We start from the raw sequence: 9022 nt of genomic DNA on the forward strand, positions 1-9022 counted from the left end.
CACTATGGAGAACAGTGTGGAGATTCCTTAAAAAATTGCAAATAGAAATGCCTTATGACCCAGCAATCCCACTGTTGGGCATACACACAGAGGAAACCAGAATTGAAAGAAACACATGTACCCCAATGTTCATCGCAGCACTGTTTATAATAGCCAGGACATGGAAACAACCTAGATGTCCATCAGTAGATGAATGGATAAGAAAGCTGTGGTACATATACACAATGGAGTATTACTCAGCCATTAAAAAGAATACATTTGAATCAGTTCTGATGAGATGGATGAAACTGGAGCCGATTATACAGAGTGAAGTGAGCCAGAAAGAAAAACACCAATACAGTATACTAACACATATATATGGAATTTAGGAAGATGGCACTGATGACCCTGTATGCAGGACAGCAAAAAAGACACAGATGTGTATAGCGGACTTTTGGACTCAGAGGGAGAGGGAGAGGATGTGATGATTTGGGAGAATGGCATTGAAACATGTATAATATCATGTAAGAATGGAAATGCCAGTCTATGTCTGATACAGGATATGACACGCTTGGGGCTGACGCGCGGAGATGATCCAGAGAGATGTTGTGGGAAGGGGGGTGGGAGGGGGGCTCATGTTTGGGAACACATGTACACCTGTGGTGGATTCATGTCAATCTATGCCAAAACCAATACAGAATTGTAAAGTAAAAATTAAAAATAAATAAATAAATTAAAAAAAAAAAAGACAAGAGCCAGATTCTCCTGTAGAACTTCCAGTTGGATGATAGCACTGTCAATGCCTAGTTTTAGTCCAATGAGACCCATTAAATTTCTAGCCTCTGAAACTATAAGATAATAAGTTTGTGTTGCTGTAAACCACTAAATTTGTGGTAATTTGTAATAGCAACAATAGGAATCTAGTACAATGCCCAAATCCTGAGTCAGGCACTCCTTGTAGGTTTGCAGGCATTTCCAACCAGGCTGGTGCTTATCTAACAAGTGAACCCAAGTTCCATTACCCTGTCAACAGCACTCAGAAACTTTGCTTTCTTAATTATTGGTAGTTCATGGCCCCTTGGCTTTCAGAAAACTCTATTTCTACTCCCTTGACTCTAGTCTCCCAGGGCCTAGATCTGTGCTTGTTTGCATCCTTGCTTGGCAGTAAAACTTCTCTGATCAAATACAATATTGTAAAGTAATTAACCTCCAATTAAAATAAATAAATTTATATTAAAAAAAAACTTCTCTGATCAGAGCTCAGTCTTTGGTCTTGTATTCCTCATTAGCTACTGTAGCATCCCCAAACAAAATAAACATGAATCAAATAAAAACAGAATCTAAATAGCAACACGGCATTCTCTGAACCTATGTTTCCCAATAGAAATTCATATCTCTTTTCCTCTTTATAATTAACATGCAAACATCAGCCGTTGCTCATGGTTTCCTTGTCTTCCCTACTCATTCCCATTCATTCTCAATCCGCTGCAATTTGGAGTCTATCTCTAATATTCCACCAGAAGAAGTAGAATCATGTTCATCAGTGATCCAGTTTTTAATGACAACAAACAATTCTCAGTTTTTATTTAACCTGACCCGTCACTAACCTTTGACACTCTTGGTATTGTCTCCTTCACAAACCACTTTCATCCCATGGGAGTCTGTGGGACCACTTTGTCATCTTTTCCCATCTGTATTTGTTTGTAGGCATAACTTTGAAGTTGGTGCACATCCAGTTCCTTCTATTTTCACTGTATACCTTCTAAACTGGTCAACAAATGTTAATTGAGTATCAGATATATATCCTAGGCTTTATGGCAGGTGTATAGCAGGCAATCACATTTACTTCTCAAAACACAAGCATGCTGAAGAATTTCATGTGATCATATCAGGCAAAGTTTCTTTTCTGAACTAAACATTTACAGACTAAACCACTCACTAAAGAATCTCAGTGTTATGTCCCTCTGACCAATCCCAACTTAACCCATCATCTTTCCCCCAAGTGTACTCTTTCTTGCTGGCAGGCTAAAAGCCTGGAATCACCCTTGATTCCTGCTTCCATTATGCACCCCAAACCTCTCCACCCTCTCAGTCTTTAAATTCTGTATGTTATATTATCAAAAAAGGAGGAGGCAAGGTTACTAAATAGAGTGGGGGAGAAATCAAGCTATATTTGAGAATTGAAAGAAAAGAAATAATAGTACTTCCCAGAAGAATTTGGTAGATGATTAATTGAATAATTGTTTTCATGGGAGGGATTCTCATCCACCTGATCCCCAACCCCTGGCTCTTTGGGCCCAGTTCAGGCTCTCCTTCCTCACTCAGACTTACTAGCACTGCCACTTCCCCCTCCACTCTATCTGAGGACTGGATGTGATGCGTGGAAGGATGTGGTCAGGTGTGCACTGAGCAGTCTCAGGGCAAGCACGACAAGTGTCATCCCATCTCAGGCTGGTAGGGCACAGCATGTTACTTAAGAGATTCAGGGAGTCCAAGCCCCTCCTTCACCAGTTCAGGTACTGTGTGGTTCCTGATGTGGAGGCTGCCATCTCAGGGGGTTGTCTATCCGCCTTTGGTTGAAGTGGCAGGCCCAGGAGAAGGGCAGATACCTGGCTCAGGTTCCTCACTCCAACCTGAGCCTGAACTATTATTTCAGCAGTTGGTGGGAGGGGGAGCCTGGTAGTGGCTGGATCACTGAGTCACAGGGCAGGGTCTCCAGGCACCTTTGAGGACCTGCACTTGCCTTGCTAATATCTCCATGTCCAAGAGAGAAGCATTCCATAGCAAAAATCAAACATTTTGGCAGGTGAGAGAAACTGCAGAGAAGGGGAAAAGCTTGATACTTTGAGGGCACTATTTTTCATATTTTTTGAATAAAGATCTCCACATTTTTATTTTGCCCAACCCTGCAAATTATGCAGCCAGTCTTATAAATAGTGAATAGATAACATTATTATTAAATATAGACTAAGGCTATTTCAGAACAGTTGAATTAAAAGGAATTTCTCTGTTGTAAAAATCATAAGGATTTTGATAGGGTAACAGGGCTCAGAGAAATATGTTCTATAGAACTTTTTAATTATAATGACATAAAGTAAGTTTCCTTTCATGAGTCACACTGCAGAGGTTGCTTGTGAGGAATTTATCATGGGCAAAGTTTATTGGCTGGCTTCTTAAAGCATCCTGGGTGTTAACTTCTCAGATGTGAAGGTAAGAAGTCTATTAAGATGTGACTTTTAAAACATGCAATTGTTACTTGTGATTATCCTTTATAAGGGGGCTTCCCAGGTGGCTCAGTGGTAAAGAATCTGCCTGCCAGTGCTGGAGATGAAGGAGACATGAGTTCATTCCCTGGGTCGGGAAGATCCCCCGGAGTAGGAAATTGCAACTCACTCCAGTATTTTTGCCTGAAAAATGCCGTGGTCAGAGGAGCGGTGGGCTACAGGACATGGGGTCGTTAAGAGTTGAGACAATTGAGTGACTGAGCAATTAAGCATGCACACATAGCCTTTGTAAGGAAGAAATTCACAGGTATAAAGGACCAAGTAATTAATTTAAATGTCTTCAATTATTAGGCAATGTGTTTTCTGGACTGATGAAAAATCATAGTAGATTTGCTTAGCGTTAACTATCTAGGAAACTGAGATATAGTTATAGAAATATTATGTAAACACATAAAGAATGTATTTCTGAGTTTTAAAAATTCTTTTAGTTTCTCTTCATAACAAAATGGGAAAAGGATGAAATATGAGACAGTTTTAAAAAGTAGTACTCAAGTATGCAGTTTTATTTTATTTTTAAAATTTTCAGAATTGAAGACCATTTTGCTGAAAAGCAGAAACACAGCAAGCATCCAATTGCAGAACCACGGCAAGTAATCTTTCCCAATCTGAAACCGTGCAGCTCTGCTATAAGAGTGTGAACAGATCTTGTATTAAATCTCCTTACTTGCCTGCATCGTGGGTGATTCTGTACACAATGTTTGGATTCGGGTCTTTATTGGCTATCTTTGGAAACTTCTTGGTGATGACTTCAGACTTCAGTTCTTCACTTCAAGCAGCTGCATTCGCCAGCCAACTTCTTGATTGCCTCTCTGGCCTGCACGGACTTTCTGGTGGGAGTGACTGTGATGCCCTTCAGCATGGTCAGGTCCGTGGAGAGCTGCTGGTACTTTGGAGCCAGATTTTGTGCCCTTCACAGTTCCTGTGATGTGGCATTTTGTTACTCTTCTCTCTTCCACTTGTGCTTCATCTCCATTGACAGGTACATTGCTGTTACTGACCCCCTGGTCTATCCCACCAAGTTCACGGTGTCTGTGTCAGGGGTATGCATCAGCATCTCCTGGATTCTGCCCATTGTGTACAGCGGAGCTGTGTTCTACACAGGTGTCAGTGATGATGGGATGGAGGAATTAGTAAGTGCTCTCAACTGTATATGGGTTTTGATAAGTGTTTTGTTATTTTTTATACCTACTGTTGTTATGATAATTCTTTATGGCAAGATTTTTAAAATAGCTAAACAACAAGCTCTAAAAATTGAAAATACTGGCAGCAAAGCAGAATCAAAGAGTTACAGATCCAGAGTGGCCAAGAGAGAGGGAAAAGCAGCTAAAACCCTGGGGGTCACAGTAGTAGCATTTATGATTTCATGGTTACCATATACAATTGATATACTAATTGATGCCTTTATGGGTTTCATAAACCCTCCCTATATTTATGAGATTTGCTGTTGGGGTTCCTATTATAACTCAGCTATGAACACTTTGATTTATGCTTTATTTTACCCTTGGTTTAGGAAAGCCTTGAAAGCTATTTTAAGTGGGGGACATTTTAAGGATAGTTCATCAACCACTAGCTTATTTTCAGAGTAAATGAAAGCACTAAGTTGAAAATTTTAGGACTATTTTTAAAATTATGAATTTATGATGAAATTAGCTAAAAAATGAATAAAGCCTTTCAAAATTGGGGAAATGTATATATTTTTCAAATTAGCCAGGAACAAACTCACAGACAGGTGCTTTCATCATATAATATTTTTTGCTCTAAGTAATAAAGGCTTGGCCTTGAGGAGGGCCTGGCAGCCCACTCCAGTATTCTTGCCTGGAGAATTCCATGGACAGAGGAGCCTGGGGGGCTACAGTTCATAGGCTCAGCAAGAGTTGGACACAACTGAAGCGATTTAACAAAGTAATAAATGATAAAGTGGTTTACTTGTATCATCTGTCTTGATGCTTTGTATACATCCTTACTATATGTACTTGTTATACTATATGTATATGTATACTATATGTACTATATATCCATTTCTGTGAATCCTGAATCTCATTTTTCATTCTCAAATCTGTAATCATTTTCTCATTTAGGCTCAACTTTCATTTATCTTTCAATGGTCCTTCTTTCTCAGTCTTTTGCAACGTTATTTCATTTCCTAGGGCTGTCATAGCAAAGTATCACAGGTGGGGTGGCTCAATCGACAGAAATTAATTCTCCCACTTAGAAATGTAGAGGTTAGAATTCCAAGATCAATGTGTCAGCAAGAGTTCGTTTGCTCAGAGGACCCCTCTCCTTGGATTGCAAATGCCTGTCTTCTCTCTGTGTCCCCTTATGGTCCTTGCTACATGTGAGTCTGCATCATAATCTACTCTTCTAAGAACACCAGTCATATAGGACTAAAAACTCATTTTAGCTTAATTAACTTTTTAAAGATCTTGTCTCCAAATATAGTTATATTGCAAAATACTGAGAATTAGGAATTCAACATATGAATTGGGGATGAGAGGACCTGATTCAGCCCATATGACAGTCCAGGCTTGAGGACATTATCTAAGGGTCTGTTTATTTACTGCTCTCCTGTGACTCTATCTCCTCTGTATCTTCCTGGAGCTTTTGGAGCAGCAGGTAAGCCCCTCCTGCTTAATGGCTGGGAAAAATCTTAGAATGTTCACTTGTAGTATTGTGGAAACAGTAATTCTGCTTTGGAATCAGGTATTAGTTACAGACATTATAAAGAAGTAGAAATTGTGGGAAAAATTTACCAAAAAATCTGATACAATGATTGTTAGCTAATATAAAATCTGCGTGTGAAAAAATTATCTATTATCATTAGCAGGGACCATTTCTGCATCAATTTCTCTCACTTGAAAATAATGTGTAATTCACATTCTCATTTTTTTCTTAGCAGTTTTCTCACCTAAGTGTAGTCTGATTTACTTCTCCAGGATGTTGTAGGATCAAAAATTCTTTGCCTTTGCTGCAAAAAAAAGCCTAATATTAGAAAAAGCATAAACAATGTATAAATCTCCGCCCATGTCTCCTGTGTCTCCTATATTGCAGGCAGATTCTTAATCTGCTGAGCCATTGTGGAAGTCCAGTGTATTTTGTATAATGAAACCATTGTAGTATAAGTAGTGGTATGTAGGTCTTTTTATTTTGGATTTTTCTGTCTTGTCATTCATTTGAAGTAATTTTTTCTCATTGGTTTTCATTGAGTCTTTTCATTGTTTTCAAACAAATACTGAACATTAATTATATACAAGTAAGTGGCCCAGAAGGTAAAGCGTCTGTCTACTATGCGGGAGACCCGGGTTCAATCCCTGGGTTGGGAAGATCCTCTGGAGAAGGAAATGACAATCCACTCCAGGACTATTGCCTGGAAAATACCATGGACAGAGGAGCCTGGTAGGCTGTACCATGGGTCGCAAAGAGTTGGACACAACTGAGAGACTTTGCTTCACTAAGTACCTGTGCATGGATAGCTAAGGATTAAAGAAATGTATTTTATCTAGTATTTTCCTCAAGGAAAATAATTTTGTAGGTAGCATGGACAATTCATTTTAAAATATATATTTTTTGAGACTCAGAAGAATATCGCAGATCTAACTCCTGTGAGCAGAGGATGAGTTGCCATCACAAGGCTAGCACATGGTATTTGGTCATTCCTATAATATTGTCTTCTCACTCACATATGGTCCCATGGCCTGCGGGTTTAAAAGTTGTTAAAACAACCTTATTTTTCAGTAGAAAGGACTTTTGAGGAATCCCCAAGCATGTTTGGACTTGTGTAGGCAAATAGAAGGGTAGATTAGTTTGGGACTGTAGGATTAATTTCCATAAATGGAAGGCTGGGGTTGGAAAAAGAGGAAGACAAATAGAGCAGTAGCATGATAAAAATAAGCACACTTTCATGTTAGCACTTACTATCCTCAATACATCAGATTAACTGCAGCGGATTTTAAAAAAGGACATCTTCCTATTTTTAGAGCATAGAGAACATAGAAAAAATTAAGTGAGAGAGTCAGATAATAGTTCCATTCAATAAATGTCACACAGAATTACACTGTTACTAAATTAAATTATAGATAGTCAGACCAAAGGAAAATTAAAGATTGAAAAATATTCTATTGTTATGTATGTTACCAAAATCTCTAGTACAATGCTGAATATGAAATTTCTTTTGAGCATGTAGTGAGTATGTGGAACTCAACAAAAGAAAAAGAAAACAAAAGAGCAGATTCTTGCATTCACTCCAGGATAGCAGTGGCAGTGTTAGTCACTCAGTCGTGTCTGACTCTGTGCAACCCCATGAACTGTAGCCTGCCAGGCTCCTCCATCCATGGGATTCTCCAGGCAAGAACACTGGAGTGGATTGCCATTCCCTTCTCCAGGGCATCTTCCTGACCCGGGGATCAAACCCAGTCTCCTGCATTGTAGGCAGATTCTTTACCATCTGAGCTACAGGGAAGATCACTTCGGGAGAGTCTTTCCTAAATATGACTACCCAGGTTGGCTGATCAAGGCTTTCTAATTACACAAGCATGTAATGCTTTTGTTGGTACCATATTATAGCCTCCTTAGCCTTAGATGACTGAATTAGAGTTGGCAAAATGATCCCAGGAAAACTCATTAGTAGGTAGGAGAGGAGTGAATTTATCATATTATTACTCAAGAGAAAAGTAAAAAGACACCAGATCATGTTAATACTAAGTATGAGAATGAAGCTCTTTGATCTTGCCTGAGTTCAATTCAAAGTTTCGATTGCTCATTGTTTCCTTCTTCAAAATGATAAAAATATATCTGTCACTGAAATTCAGCACACACTGAGAGGTGAAAATTTAGAAGCAATCTCTTTGGAGTCCAGTAAAAGACAAAATGGTCCAATATTATCACATTTTATAAACATTGTTTTATTGCTGTTGTTGTTCAGTTGCTAAGTCATGTCCAACTCTTTGTGACCTCCATGGAGAGCAGTACACCAGGCTTCCCTGTCCCTCACCATCTCCCTGAGTCTGCTCAAACTCTTGTCCATTGAGTTGGTGGTGTTATCTAATCATCTCATCCTCTTATCGCCCCCTTTTCCTCCTGCCCTCAATCTTTTCCAGCATCAGGGTCTCTTCTAATGAGTCAGCTCTTTGCATCAGGAGGCCAAAGTATTGGAGCTTTAGCATTAGTCCTTTCAATGAATATTCAGGATTGATTTCCTTTAGAATTGGGCCTCCCTGGTGGCTAAGAAGTTAAAGCATCTGCCTCCAATGCAGGAGACCCGGGTTCGATCCCTGGGTTGGGAAGATCTCCTGGAGAAGGAAATGGTAAACCACTCCAGTATTCTTGCCTGGAGAATCCCATGGACGGAGAAGCCTGGTAGGCTACAGTCCATGGGGTTGCAGAGAGTCGGACACGACTGAGTGACTTCACCTTCACCTTCACCTTCCTTTAATATTGACTGGTTTGATCTTCTTGCCATCCAAGGGATTCTCAAGATTCTTCTCCAGCACCACAATTTGAAAACATAAATTCTTCAGGCTCAGCCTTCTTTATGGTCCAACTCTCACATCCATACATGACTACTGGTAAAACCATAGCTTTGACTATATGGACCTTTGTTGGCAAAGTAATATCTCTGCTTTTAATATGCTAAGTTTGTCATAGCTTTTCTTCCCAGGAATAAGCATTTTTAAATTTTATGGCTGCAGACACCATCCATAGCGATTCTGAAGCCAAAGAAAATCAAGTCTGTCACTGTCTCCATTTTTTCCCCTCTATCTGCC

At 39.4% G+C, this 9022-nt stretch overlaps 1 pseudogene; it reads left to right on the forward strand.

The window, feature by feature from the left end:
* Positions 1–4849, forward strand: part of LOC120862660 — a 28105-nt pseudogene extending 23256 nt beyond the window's left edge.
* The last annotated feature ends 4173 nt before the right edge of the window (positions 4850–9022 follow it).

This window comes from Oryx dammah, unplaced genomic scaffold, assembly GCF_014754425.2.
Source record: "Oryx dammah isolate SB20612 unplaced genomic scaffold, SCBI_Odam_1.1 HiC_scaffold_4, whole genome shotgun sequence".
Taxonomy (NCBI): domain Eukaryota; kingdom Metazoa; phylum Chordata; class Mammalia; order Artiodactyla; family Bovidae; genus Oryx; species Oryx dammah.